This window comes from Quercus robur, chromosome 3, assembly GCF_932294415.1.
Source record: "Quercus robur chromosome 3, dhQueRobu3.1, whole genome shotgun sequence".
Taxonomy (NCBI): domain Eukaryota; kingdom Viridiplantae; phylum Streptophyta; class Magnoliopsida; order Fagales; family Fagaceae; genus Quercus; species Quercus robur.
In genome coordinates this window covers 34983354-34999057 of record NC_065536.1, presented here as the reverse complement: position 1 = coordinate 34999057, position 15704 = coordinate 34983354, and the positions used below count along the sequence as shown (strand labels likewise).

At 38.6% G+C, this 15704-nt stretch overlaps 2 long non-coding RNA genes across 2 annotated transcripts; one reads left to right on the top strand and one right to left on the bottom strand.

The window, feature by feature from the left end:
• The first annotated feature begins 3135 nt into the window (after nt 1-3135).
• Nucleotides 3136-5018, top strand: LOC126717901 (uncharacterized). The gene is made up of 2 exons (XR_007652780.1): nt 3136-4094; nt 4293-5018. It is a non-coding gene; the product is annotated as an uncharacterized LOC126717901 (long non-coding RNA).
• Nucleotides 5019-10162: 5144 nt separating this feature from the next.
• Nucleotides 10163-12427, bottom strand: LOC126717900 (uncharacterized). Its single transcript, XR_007652779.1, has 3 exons — nt 12220-12427; nt 11098-11457; nt 10163-11013 (listed from the first exon to the last, which is right to left on the bottom strand). It is a non-coding gene; the product is annotated as an uncharacterized LOC126717900 (long non-coding RNA).
• Nucleotides 12428-15704: the final 3277 nt, after the last annotated feature.

The following is a 15704-nucleotide window of genomic DNA, read 5'->3' as shown; positions in this document are numbered from 1 at the left end:
ATTTCAAATTTCAGGCCCCACAGAAACAAATCACAGAATCCATAAATTCAATTTAAATGTTTCAAATACTAAAGATATGGAGGTGCGGGATCTCACGAAAATACCTTATGTGACAGAGGATGTTATAAGGAAGATGTGGGGTCATGGGCTAAAAATCATACAATGGGGCGTGAGGCTTTGGCCGAGAGCGCGGTAGTCCAAGTCCGAGGAGGAATATATCCTCGGACCAGCTAAAGCACGGTCAGATATAAGTCCTAAATAGTCAGAGTGACCTTCTAGGAAGTTCTAAAGGATAGGAACTCAGGAATATTTAAGGGAAAGTTGCTAATACCGCATTTATGTGGACAAGACCCTTGAACAGTGCTATCTCGGTTACCGCAACTCACAGAACGCCAGAGAGGGTGTCTGATGGGACAGGCACTCAAGTATAGGCTTGGATGATCAACAAGTGGAAGGCCAAGATCGTTCAAAGGGGACTATATAATAGGAGAGACTCACCATGGAGAAGGGGCCCGGGGATTAAGAGAGAAAGTACTGTAGAAATCTCAAGAACTCCTGTAACCATTATCATCCAATATATACTAGAACAGAGCTCCTCGGATTTTGCCGAGAATAAACTTTCTTGTACAAACTTGATTCGTTTCCGTTTGATTGCCTTGGAGACTCATTATAACTGCTATCCCATTCACTAAAACCTAGTTCTTCTACTCACTCTCTACAAATTTATTGTACTAGGTTCACTGGGCTAGTATCCCATACATTTTGGGCCTGGGCTGAAAACCATGTCCCTACAATTGGCGCCGTCTGTGGGAAGAGCTTGTGTGATAGTGAGTGCAACGGTCAACTATGGTGGGTTCGGGTCCTCACCAGGTAGAGCCCACGGCGTCCCAACGCGAAAATTCTTTCGCCAACCTTGAGCGTAGGAGGAATCGAGAGGGCAGCGTGTATACTACGCATACAAGCAAAAGCCACTCTCGAGTTGGAAGTCACATCTCTAAGGAGCAACGTAGAGTCTGGGACCCGTGGCGGTGAGATGGTTCGATGGCCTAAGAGCAAATTCCATAGACTCCTTCAAGGGGCTCCCTTCGGGGTTGAGCCTTATAAGGCACCCGAGAAAAGTGGTTAAACAGAACCTTAGTCATACCTGTAGTCCTCGGACTAGATGCTAAGGGGAAATTAACACACAGTGACATCTTTGCACTCGGGGCTGAGCCTTATAAGGCACTCGGGGAAAGTGGTTAAACAGAACCTTAGTCATGCCTGTAGTCCTCGGATCAGATGCTAAGGGGAAATTAACACACAGTGACATCTTTGCACTCGGGGCTGAGCCTTATAAGGCACCCGGGGAAAGTGCTTAAACAGAACTTTAGTCATGCCTGTAGTCCTCGGACCAGATGCTAAGGGGAAATTAACACACAGTGACATCTTTGCACTCGAGGCCGAGTCTTATAAGGCACCCGGGGAAAGTGGTTAAACAGAACCTTAGTCATGCCTGTAGTCCTCGGACCAGATGCTAAGAGGAAATTAACACACAGTGACATCTTTGCACTTGGGGTCGAGCCTTATAAGGCACTCGGGGAAAGTGGTTAAATAGAACCCTAGTCATGCCTGTAGTCCTCAGACTAGATGCTAAGGTGAAATTATCACGCACTGACATCTTTAGAAGCAGTTAAACAGAGCCTTAGCTATGTCGGGTCCCTCAGACCTACTGCTAAGAAGAACCTTAGCTAGGTCGGATCCCCTCGGATCTTCTGCTAAGCGTTATACAGAGCCTTAGCTATGTCGGGTCCCTCAGACCTCCTGCTAAGAAGAACCTTAGCTAGGTCGGATCCCCTCAGATCTCCTGCTAAGCGTTATACAGAGCCTTAGCTATGTCGGGTCCCTCAGACCTCCTGCTAAGAAGAACCTTAGCTATGTCGGATCCCCTCAGACCTCCTGCTAAGCGTTATACAGCGCCTTAGCTATGTCGGGTCCCTTAGACCTCTTACTAAGAAAAACCTTAGCTATGTCGGGTCTCTTAGACCTCCTGCTAAGAAGAACCTTGGGTATGTTGGGTCTATCATACCTCTTGCTAAGTGTTAAGCAGAAACCTTAGCCATGCATAAGTCCTCGGACTAGATGATGCGGGAAGGTTAACATTCCATGACGACTTGTCAAGTGTTTAAACAGAACTTTAGTCATGCCTGACTTCTCGGACCACATACTTTGGAGAAAGTAACGTTCCATGATATCTGTTTGTTTCTCACTAAGGGTCTGTTTGGATAGAGCTTATTTTGCTGAAACTGAAAACTTATTGTTAAAAATACTGTAGCAATTAAGTGGAAAAAACGCAGATGAAAAAAACCAAACGCGGTACTGTAGCGGAACTGAAAACACTGTAGCATATAAATACCAAAATTAAAAACCCTTTTCCCCTTTCCTTCATTCACTCTTCTCTGGACCCTAACTAACGCCTCAGGAGAGTTCCATGCCTCAGGAGAGTTCCACGCCCATCAGAACTTCCGAATGTCCCTTCTTACGCTGCTATTCGTAATTTCTCATCATCCGAAACCAAAACCTCCTTGATCTCCCAATTTCAATTTCAACATTCTAAACCAAAACCCTCTTTCTCAAACACTTCCACTTTCAAACCACCTCATAACCCTAATCTCTCTTTCACATCAACTGGGTTTAGGTTCTTCTCTTCTGTCAACAATGCTAACTTCGCTAGAAAGGTCTTCGACAAGCCCGCCACAGCTCTCTCTTCCGCTTTCTCTCGCTACCGCCAGGCCATTGGTTTGCAATTTGAGGCTTTCTTTAAGATAAACTCTCTCTTTCTCTTTGGGGCCACTGCCGTTTTACTCTGTGCTTTGATCTGGAGGTTTATGTTCGGCATAGCTAATACCTTCATTGGCCTCTCCGAAGGCATGGTCAAGTATGGCTTTCTCGCCCTCTCTTCTGCTATCGTCGCTTTTGCTGTAAGTTCCTTTTTCTTTTTCTTTTAAATCTGTACCTCTACAGTAGACTCTAGAAACTTGTGAGGTAATGAATTACACAATCCCATTAGGTGAGTTATTATTTGTTGGGTATGTGTTTATAATTTACACAATCTTAGGTGTCAAGAAATACATAGCACCTACAAGTTTGTTAGCTGATTATTTTTTTTTTCGTAACATTTAGAGGAAATTTTTGGTCAGATTGAAAAAGGCCTAATCTGGGTCAGATGACACTTTTATTTATTTATTTATTTTTTTCTTTATTGCTGTCCTTCGGATTGTGATCCATGGATTCCTTGAGTGCCTACTTTTATTATTTTGTTTCCAAGAAGCAGCCCTATGTAGAAAATTTTACTCTCATATAGATTTGGCAGTTGCAATTCAGTCATGCTTTTAACAATTTCGCAACTGTCAACTGGCATGACTGAATTTTTTTTTTTTTTTACTACAAAAAATTAGCATTCTTCCTTTCCCTTTTGATTGCAAATGGCATCATAACTGAGCTGAATTGTCAGTTGGGAGTTTGCATGTGTTATTGTCTTACCAGCAAAATTATGAACTTGTTTGATATCAGTAGTTGATAATGAAATCTGTATATTCTTTTCTAAATCTTGAACATGGACCTTCAAGTTGTGACACAAATAGTTATGGTTACTAATGAAAGCTCTGTTTTAATTTCTGATTATATATGTTTGGATGCAAGGGATTTATGGTTGACAGTTTAAACCTTTTGCTGTTGATGTATAATTATACCAAGCACAGGGTTTGGGTTTTTGGGTCTTCATTGTTTTTATTTTTTATTTTTTTTAATTCTGTTTTAATTATTTGCTGTAAATTTGTTGGTTTTGGTTTTGCTCTTGAAAGTTGGGTTCATGAGAGTACCCCTGTGAAAATGGAAATCATATCTGTTGTATGAATATGATTTGAAAGAAGTCAAGGGATTAGTCTGTAGCTTGATTAGTCTGTGCTGAGATGGCATGGTTGTTGTCTGCTGCTGCTGTTGCTGTTGCTGTTGCTGTTGCTGTTGTTGTTGTTGATGTTGTTGTTGCTGTTGTTGCTGCTGCTGCTTACCTTTATAGTTCTAGAAGTATTCTGTTTGGTTCTAGTTATTATCCATAGGTAGGTGTTTTGGTAGAAACATCTTTGCTGAAATGATTACTTTCTTGCTGTTGTGTCAAGGAATTGTTTATGCTGCAAGCAAAAATGCTGTATTGTATTAATTTTTTTCATATGGTGCGGGAACTTGGTGCTTTGTCTTATGGTTTTTCTGATGCTTTTTCTAATGTCATCCCTACCCGTTTTAACTTTCTTGTGCAGTTAATTCATTGACATGAGTCCTCCACATGGCTTACCCCATCCCTTCTTCCGTTTTGGAAATCCTTCCCGGATGATATCACCCAAGGGTTGCAATTTGTCTGAAAGGCTTCTTTTACTGTTGAACAATTTTGAGGAAACCTTGGGTGGGAGGCTGAGAAAGCTTAACCCAACGGAGCAGGTTACGAACTCAGCCAAAGGGAAGGTTTTAATGCGTGCTATGTATGGGGTTTTTTTTGATGGTATTTATCTACAGTGTCTTTTCTTCACCCTTCTCTAGTTCTGCAATAGAGTTGTTTGATTTGAATGTTGATGACAAAGGGTTTTGTGGGCTCAAGCTTTTACTAGTTTGCAAACTAGCATTAATAGTGAAATTAGAAATTTATATTCAAGTGGAAGATTTACAGTTTTGAAAGAGCTCGAAGCAGTTGATACAAGTGTAAATAAATTGTATCCCACGATCCAAGGTGGTGTGGACCCTATTAAAGCGGAAGCATTCCTTGTCATCCGTTTCAGATTTGGCAAGGAGAGCAGAGGGACTTCCATAGGGACTATAGATCTTCTTACAAAGGAAGTTGATGGCTTTTTTCATGTAGTTTTAACTAGGCGTGATGCTTTGCTATGTAATGGTACTCTGTGACCCAAAGCTAGGTTGCTACATATGTAGAAAGAGTACAATCTTAATGATATTGAAGCTATACTCTCTCCTGTATACAAACAGGTTTTATATTTTCTAGTATTGTTTATGTCTTGTTCAAATAAGATTGGGGTCTATTTATAAGTTTCCTATAATCTTGACATCTACTGTTGCAATACCCATGAGTTTCACGTGTAACGATTATATACAAATGCATACTGTAATGGTATTACAATCAAGTTTTGTGAGCCCTCAGTTGTGCTTACCAACAATATAACAAAAAATGGTAATACAATATTGAAGTTTGTGAACTGTCCAATTTGGTCCCCACAAACAAAATTTCCATAATGTCAATGGTATTTTCAACCACACTAAATTTCCATTGTGACAAAAATAATAGTCACCATACTCAGTTATGGTCCGCACATATCGATGCTGTGATATTGTCACGAACTTGTTTCATCTCAAGTTCGTCCAAGATTGAGATTGCATGTGCCTCGGCATCGTAATAACCTCTCTCACTACGTTCAGATGTGCCCCCTGTATATCTGGAACTGTTAACATTATTATTTATCTCATGTGCTCTAATGAAATTGTGAAGAACCATTGTAGCAACAATGATTTTCGATTGACTATGTATACTCTTCCCTGGCATATTTCTCAAAATTTTCCATTTATTCTTCCAAACTCCAAAAGTTCGTTCTATGACCGAACGGAGTGACGAATGGAGATAATTATATCTCTCCTCTGGACGATGCAGCACTTCATAAGGCTGAAATTCGGGGATGTGGTACCTCTCCCCCTTATATGGTGCAAGGAACCCTTTCCTCATAGGGTACCCTGAATCAACAAGATAATACTTTCCTATAGATGAAAACATTTATTACATTAGCATTTTCACTACATTAATACATACTTTAATACTGTAATTAAACTACATATTTACTAACTAGCTGGAGCTTTTGGAAAGTTGTCGCTCTCATTATTGAGACAGCTTAAAAAAATTCTCGTGTCATGCGCTGGCCCTTCCCACCCTACACATGCGAATGTGAACTTCATGTCAAAGTCACACGCACACATACAATTTGTTGTGGTGATCCCCTTCCTGTTATAGTACGGGTGTTACTCCTCATCTGGTATGATCACGGGGATGTGGACCCCATCAATCGCACCAATGCAACCCTAACCAGTGCAACAAAAATCAAATGTGAAATTAAATACATGGTATAACCATAAAGATAATTTGAATAAAATCAAGTGAAGATACCAAATTCAGAAAGTACCTTAAAGTGTGGCCAATATCGACTTGAATGCTGAATATGTTTTGGCACGTCCTGAAATGTACGATCAGCAGGCTTGATAATGTCTGGTGCCATTATGGTGGCTAACAATTTAACTACCGTGGTCACGTGTCGATGTACTGTCTCACCCGAGTGCTGAAATCTTTCTTGTACCCATCTATTACCCTCGGCATGACCAAGTACCACCAATGTCATTGCCAAAGACTATTCCAAGCAAATTCTTCTGGTACCGTTATATCCATACTGGCGCAATGTATTACATAGTTGTCTAAACACATGGCTTGAAATTCTAAAATTTCTTCGACATTTCTCCTCATTTCCAGTTAATGTATACTGTACCCATTCATACCCACTTTGTATATTCGTATGCAATGGTATTTTAGTCATATAGGTCTCCACGTAAAATGCACATGAACACCCTGCTATATATGCTGCATGTACAATGTCGTCGCTCAGGTCAAACTCATTGTCCCTGCATATATACAAATACTAATGTGATACTATAATATATAGGTTAGTAAAAAAATGAAAAATGTAGGCTAAATTAACAATCCTAAGCATATGCTTTCATGATTTCATCTAAGATTTCTTCAAATTGTATATTCACATCTAGAGGGGAAAGTATAGAAACTTACTGGTGCTGGGAATCAGATGAGTCATTTAGCAAATCCATCCTTTTGTATACCTTGAGTCTACATTAATGCCTATTTCTCCTTGTATATCCCAACACAACCAAAGAAACTCTCAACACTTAGGTGGAAGTATAAAATATTGAAATACATATATTTAATTAATTATCTCTACTTTTTTCTTTGATATATATATATATATATATATAGAAGTTTCCCAAAATGCATAAGCAAATTGATTTAAAACATTGAAATACAAAACCAATTCCATTGAACATCATGTCAGATATTAATACTTGAGCATGAGTAGAATAAGTAAAGCATGAAATGGAAGCCTTACTCCAATAATCAAACAATTGCATATAAGCATGAAATGGAGGTCTTACTTCCCTTGTTTTACATAAGTGTTGTAATTACTACTGCTGCAATGATATAAAATAAATGTATTTTGCATACATGCTAAAATACCACAATTTTCTTTGAGAATAAATTTCATTTAAAAAATATATATTTCTACCCAGTTCATGAATAAAATAAAACTTATTCTATTATCTTTTCAAGAATACTCTCTATGGCAAACATAAGGATATTCCAACTTAACTAATAAATCATGTGGAATAAAATTATTACTTCAGAGTGTAGGATAATATAAGGTCTTGGCACTTAATTTTAAAAATTTATCAATCAACATGTTTAGTTTACGTACTTGGCATTTACACATTGACAAGGCATATTTGGTGCAAAATACTATTTTTTTTCTTTTGAAATACAAAACCAATTCCAGGACTAAAAGATAATGTCCATAAAACTCTTAACTCATAATAATCTAAAACAACAACCCAATCTGAACTAATCGATGGACTACTACAGGAAAAATACTTTTTCTTTCCACTGTTGAGGTTATTTCAAGGGATTAATTAGAATGACAATTTTTTTCTTTTTTTTTTATCTTTTTTAAATAAAATGATATAAGTGTATTTTCCATTCCTTCTCTCACGTCTATTGAAGGAATTGAAATCCAACTCAATTGAAATCCCTTAATTATTTTACCAAGAGAAAATTGTTATGAGTGTGTTTTTTATTTATTTATTTTTTTATTGGTTTTTCTTGATAATATTTCGCTTACCTTTGTCTCAAAAAAAAAAACTATTTTCAATTGTAGACGAGATTTTAATAAAACTTAAATACAAAAATTTAATTAATAATCTTACATCTCAAATGGCAAGAAAATAATTTTTAAACAAAAGGAAAAAAATTAAAATATAGAAAGATAAATAAATATTATTTATTTATTTTATATTTAAATATTAAGAATCATCTCACCTAAAAAGTATTGAGCCCCTGCCAACGATTTACTAACGATTATTATGAAGTAAAATTACTCACACACAAGAGAAGAAAGAGATGGAAGTAAGTACCTTTAAATTCGAATCCAGAACAATGTGTTTGCACCGTCATCCATATTTGCACCGCTATATGGTTCAGTTGTGCAAAACATGATTTTAGCATGATAAAAAGTAAAAACATCAATTTTCTTCTCTTCAAACTTAAAGAAGTTTACTTCACTTTTATTTAAAAATACAATTTACAACTTGATATGTACGACAACATTTTCTTGTGTGTTTTGACTTTTGAGTCTTAAATGGTATCTTATAGCCACTCATTTTTGTGCAGATGAAAAGCTTTACATGGAGGACAGGAACCAGGTGTACCCTATGTTTTTTAAGCCATCAACGGTAGACTAATTTACTTTGATAACCATGGAAGAAAAAGAACATAGCAATGGTCAATGCAAGTCCAACTCAATTTCCCCTGATGTAGATAGATCAAGATTAAAATAATCAACATTGTCCACACAAAACAACAAGATGGACATCTACAGCTTATAAAGAAACATGTCAATCAGTGCTCAAATATGAGACCAGAAATAACAAAAACTTCAGACTAAAAATGAACCTGATTTGATATTGACAGTGTTTGTCCACTCACTTTCTACGACAAGGAAAGTAATCAGCAACAATCTAAGGTTACATGCAAAGCCCAACACATGCAAATCATAACAGGATAAAGCAAAAGCCTGAATTATTTTTCCCTGGCAAACATCGGTTACAAACTTTGTTAATTTACCTGCCCCACAACAATAAGAGGCATTACCATCTTCAGATTGAATGAGAAAAAAATTAAACAAGACAGGACAGAGGAAATATAATTGCTAGGGAAATTTCAAACCCTCACCAGGTGGGACATTGAATTTATGGCTGCCCAAAAAAGCTAAGCCTAACAGCAGGAGGCCCCAATATTATAAAGAATTAAAAGAGCCAAAAATTGTATAATTCTTATGACAAGAGAGAGATGAAAGCGGGACAAAAAGAGAGCTTATCACCATATCAAACTCAACCACTTCTGCTAAGTACCCAAAAAGAAAATACCGGTTCCTGTAGATTTATGAGGAATAGATTTTTAACATGCACTAAGAATTTCAAAACAACGAATAAAATGAACTACTATATTTCGGTATAAATATAATCCAACAAATATAAAGATAAATACTTATAACACTGAAAGCCTAGCTCTTCCCTGTTCATATTCAAACATGTAATCATATTTCTGTTATATGTGTCTGGAGGCTATTTGCTTACAATTCAAGCAAAATGAAACTGAAAAAAGCACCTCTTGGCTAGAAAAGAAAAGGTGAGACAGCGAAAATATACGGAACTTCTATTTATGTGCGTTTATACTAAAGAATCCATTACAGGACCTCTCTCTTACTCCCCCTAAAACACACAAATACAAATCTCAAAGTTCAGTATGAATACTAATATGTCACTCAAGACAAAGGACAACAATTCTTTTTCAAATTAGTCACATCCATTTTAGAAGCAGTTAAAGAGCATAAAAGCATCAATATCTGAAATAATCATACCAATAACTGATGTAGCAACTGATGCACTCTGATGCAACACCTGATGCAGCGACTGATGCAGCACTGATGTAGCACCTGATGCACTCTGATGCAACACCTGATGTAGCGACTAATGCAGCACTGATGCACCCCCTGATGCAGCAGCTGATGCACCCTGATGCAGCACCTGATGCAGCACCTGATGCACCCTGATGCAGCACCTGATGCAGCGACTAATGCAGCCCTGATGCAGAACCAGAAAAACAACCACAAGACATAGAACTTGCTTCAATGATATATATATATATATATATATGCCATGACTTCTTCTTGCCAAACATGAACAACCATCATCAAAGTTTACCACAAATAACAATGCATAACCATCAAAAATACAAAAAAGATAGCTAAAAGAGGCATTGGGAAAACATATATAAATATACCCAAAAGTTGACATAGAAATGATAAATTTTGTCTTACATACACAGCCATGGTAAGCTTTAGTTCTACCAATAAAAAAAAAAAAAAAAAAAAAAAAAAAAACAATCGTCCAACAAGTACAACGCTGAAAATACGATTACTACACCAAGCCCGTGTTCCTATCGAGACAATTTTCTTTCCTTTAGTCAAAATGGAATTCAGGGTGCCTTTGGTACTCTTTTTCTAGCCACTTCAATTGGATATCCTTGTCATCGCCAAGGGCAAGAAACATGTGCCTACCCCACTCTTTTTCCATGAAGTAGATGGTGCTAAACAGATGAAGGTAATGCCCCGAGTACACCCCTGGAAGACTCAACACCATGTCCAAAATGGCTTTAACTTGAGTAGTTGCTGTGGAAGCAATATCCTTATGTGTACTTCCACTTCTACTCTGAACAATCACATTTGAGATGCTCTTCAAAGAGTCGGACATCTCTTGCGCAACTGAAGGCTTTTTTTATTATTTCTTGTACATTGGCTTGAAAAGGTGGACATTGGTTGCCAAGCCTTTCCCCTTACTCACTGCTGGTTCTGCCCTCGACAATGATGGACCTTCAACCTCCATTGTGTCAACATTCACAAACGGTTCACATTGGGGGTCAACAAATTCTGTGCTATCAGCAGAGTCCCCAGAACCTTCGGTGGTTTCCTTTGGTAATTGACCGCTCGTGCAAAACGCATTTTTCCCTGTTGCAACCGTGCCTCCATACATGATGTTTTTGAAGTCATGATTCGGCAAACCTTTATTTTTAAAGGTTTTTGCAAGGGGACATTCCTACGTGTGGACAAGCAATAATTAGAACACAATAATATGGTTTTAGACAATAAAGAATTTCATAATTATGTAACGTGAACTAACCGCAATCTTTCGAGTTCACCACTCATCAGGGGCCTGAAGCATCCCAGTTCCCGGGTCATAACCCAACCCAGTCTCATTGTCAAAACACTGGTTATAATCCCTCCACCCTTTTTTCAGATGATCCCATTTATTCTTAATCTGAAGTGGAGTCACCACTTTCCCCATGTTACCCAACTGTTCAATCACGTTGTCAACCCCAACTTTGGTTAGAAACCCTCCTTTCCTCTGGCCGGCTAGGACTTGAGCAGCACATAATTGACAAAAGGCTTGTAGTTCCTTAGGGTCTTTCCAATCAGCTCTCTGATCATTACTACCACCATCCTTCAATTTCTCCTTAACCATTTTTCCTAGAACTTCCTTCTACACTCATTGACACATTTCAACAAGCAGTCCGTGTGCATAATCATAACCAGTTAGGCAAAATGAAAACTAAACTCACACATGTATCGAAATACAACAAAGGTTTACACGGAGGATCAAAGAACCTACTTTCATACTGTCTTGGAAAACACATAAAAAAAAAACGCACAGACTCATGAACACAAACAGATCAGATAAAAGTCTTTGATCGAGGTGTTTTTACTTTTTATCACTGAGAAGTAAATGCCAAAGCTAGCCCACTGGCCAAGTAGTCAATCTAGCTATTCACGGAGACAAAAAGATTGCTACCAAACCATTAAATTCTACACGTTTTTGTTATTAGCAGTACTTTGGGAGCAACTTGAGTACTTGACAGCGAAATGATCAGAGTCTAGCTTCTTTATGCAATGTATGGGTCAATGAAAGCAGCAGGTCTTCCTATATATTCAGTATTGTCCTACGCCTTTTTTTACAAAACCATAGATTGATGAAATGCCTCATTGACACATTTCAACAAGCAGTTCATGTGCATAATCATAATCAGTTAGGCAAAATGAAAACTAAACTCACACATACATCCAAATACAACAAAGGTTTACACGGAGGATCGAAGAACCTACTTTCATACTGTCTTGGAAAACACATAAAAAAAAAAAAGGGATGAACGTTGAACACAAACAGATCAGAGAATCACACAGATCAGAGAAAACAATATAACTACACCAGCAGATCAGAGAGCATTTTAATTTTAATGACTCTTACCGGTGAATGTGGAGACCCACAGCGGCGGCAACGGTGTCCACAGCGGAGAGGAGATTCACTCGAGTGAAGGAAGAACAGGGGGGAGTGGTTTAGAGAGGTTCGGCTAATGGGTTTTTGAGTTCCTTTCCTTCTCTGTTTTGATGGTTTTGTGGTTTGTGGGTAGGTGCAAAGCATTGAAGACGACTTGGACGGAGCAACAACTAGCATTGAAGGCATTGAACCAAGGTAGTTGAGAGAGAGAAGAAAAGAAAGCTGGTCCGGTTTGTGAGAGAGAGAAGAAAATAGCCGTTGCGTACCGTTTTGTGATGGGCATCAGAACAACTTCATTTCGTTCAACAGTACGCTCACAAAACAATGAACAGGACGCGCAAGGATGAACAGGACGCGCAAGACCAGTTTTTTAATTAAACGGTGCGTATTTGTGATGAGAATGAAGAGAGCTGGTCCATGAACAGTACTGACTAAATGAAACGGTGCGTTGTGAGTGATTTTTTGCGTTTCCGAATGTCCCTTTGCGCGTTTCTCCTTCAGCCTGCGTTTCCCGTTTCCACGTTTTGGAGCGTGGGTCCCAGCAATTATAACAAATGCAGACGCAAACGTGGAAGAAACGTGGATCCAAACATTGCCTAAATGTCAAGACAGACCCAAGATTATAACCGACTCCTCAGATTTTTAGCTCTGAAATGTGCAATTTACAGTACAAATATAGGGCGCGTGAAACGGCACTCCCACGGGTGTAAATCAAAGGATCAAGTAGAGTTAACTCTTAAAAAAATTCAAAACCCCACTTTTCTCCTCGGGTGAGAGGAAAAAACCAGAGTTTTGAGGGGCTATTGTGGGGTCATGGGCTAAAAATCATACAATGGGGCGTGAGGCTTTGGCCGAGAGCGCGATAGTCCAAGTCCGAGGAGGAATATATCCTCGGACCAGCTAAAGCACGGTCAGATATAAGTCCTAAATAGTTAGAGTGACCTTCTAGGAAGTTCTAAAGGACAGGAACTCAGGAATATTTAAGGGAAAGTTGCTAACACCGCATTTATGTGGACAAGACCCTTGAATAGTACTATCTCAGTTACCGCAACTCACAGAACGCCAGAGAGGGTGTCTGATGGGACAGACACTCAAGTATAGGCTTGGATGATCAACAAGTGGAAGGCCAAGATCGTTCAAAGGGGACTATATAATAGGAGAGACTCACCATGGAGAAGGGGCCCGGGGATTAAGAGAGAAAGCACTGTAGAAATCTCAAGAACTCCTGTAACCATTATCATCCAATATATACTAGAACAGAGCTCCTCGGATTGTGCCGAGGACAAACTTTCTTGTACAAACTTGGTTCGTTTCCGTTTGATTGCCTTGGAGACTCATTATAACTGCTATCCCATTCACTAAAGCCTAGTTCTTCTACCCACTCTCTACAAATTTATTGTACTGGGTTCACTGGGCCAGTATCCCATACATTTTGGGTCTGGGCTGAAAACCGTGTCCCTATAGAAGATATATATACTCTTTGCAATTTTGTGAAGTTTCCATTATAAGTAAGAATGTTGAGTAATTTAATTTATCTGAAAATTTTAAAATAGAAAATATTTTTGCAATAATTGTACGTTTTGTTTGTTGAAACCTAATAGTTTCATCTTACCTACGTCATTTTTTTAATAAATATATGCTTGTTGGAATGTGTTGAGATTAAATTTATAAATTTTAAGAATTATTCAGATTTTAGAAAACCTATAAACTCATTCTTATAGTTCCCACATAGTTTGATACTTGATTTAGGCTAATAGGCCTTAAATCCTGTTAACCTTAAATTAGTAATAAAATCAATTATGCGATAAGTTTCCAATAGTGCTTGGTAAAAGTCCTATTTATTGGTGGTAATTTCATTTTCCCCTTGTTGATGCCCATTTTTTGACAAAGGGCCCAACAGCAGAAGAAGCCCAACAATAGAGAATGCAAGGAAGGAAAAATGGTAAAGGAATAAGGAAACAAGCCTAGTAGACTGAAATTATAGGATTGATAGCTAGCAGGCCCACAAGAACAAAATGAGGTAAAGTAACAAAAGGAGGTAAAGAAGTAAATGGGCCGGGGAAGCCCGAGAAATAAATTAGTAAACTCAATGGGTTGGCTTAAAGGCCAATAAGCCCAAAAAGTAACGAGAGATAAAGATGTAGTAATTGGGCCGAGGAAGCTCCAAGAATCTAGCAAAAAGCCCATGAGAGTAAAAGAGGTAAAGAAAAGTAAATGGGCCGAGGAAGCCCGAGGAATGAAGTAGTGAAATGGGCTGGCATAACAGGAATATTGGCCAACAAAGCCCAAAAGATGTAAAGATGTGAAAAGTGGGTCAAGGAAGTCCTGAGCAAAAGATGGATGAAGAAGTGGGCTGGTATGGCAGGAGCATCAGCTTGCAAGCCCATGGGATAACAAGAAATGAAAGGAGAGGTAAAGTTATAGCAAACACGATGAAGTGATATGGCAGGTTCAATAGCCAAAAGGCCCACGGATACAGAAAAGGAAAACATAGGCTCGACAGGAAGATGAGGGTTCTTTGCCCAATTAATGCCCAGTCCAAGAAGCGGTGAAAGGCAGAGAATATGAGCCTAAAAGCCCACATGTCCTTCACGCCACAAAAGATAAACACCAACTAGCACGTACAGCAAAATCAACAAACACAGATGTAGCAAAAATGGTGTGAAGGCCAGAAAGAAACAAATTCAGACAGAGTGGAGCATGCATAAATGGTCAGGGCACCACCTACTTATACCCAACTAATACATGGGAGGTGGGCCACAGGTCAAGGCTTTCAGAAGGTGTGGTTTGGTGGTGGGGAGAAAAAAAGGGATCTATTTTGAGGTTCCCGCTCAAGCTTCTTTGGGAGAGATGTCTTGTTGGGTTGACATCTCACCTAAAAGAGGTAAGTATAGGTTGGGACCACTTGATGCATGCCATAGAGGTAGGTAATGAGAGGCTTAATCCTTATCCGGATAAGGGAAGTGAAAAATAGAGAGAGGTAAGAAACAAGACAAGCAATTTTGTCTGGGAATGGAGAGTGGTGCAGCCAACACATTTAGAGTAATGGTAGTGGCTGAGCAGTCGGCAGGCCAGTGGGCAGTCCTGGAAGGACACCTATAAGGAGCCAAAAGCAGTTGAGGTGTAAAAATGGTAAATCTCACCATGACAAATAGTATAAAAAGGGGTAGTTGTGAACCAAAAAAAAAAAAAAAAAGAAACATAAGGAAGGAGAGGTAGAAAGAAAGAGGAGAAAGAATAGAGAAAAAGAAAGAACATACAAAAAACCAGAGAGATATAAGTTGTAGGAATAGATGTATGCATCAATAGACCACATTTTTTCTCTCCCTCTTGACTGACCCACTCTTTGAGGGATTGAGAATTGAAACTGAAACCATTTAGGTAATTTTTCCAAAGTGCATAACTTCTATGGCAGAAGCCTTCCTTGAGGTTACTCACGTTGGAAATTGGCTCCC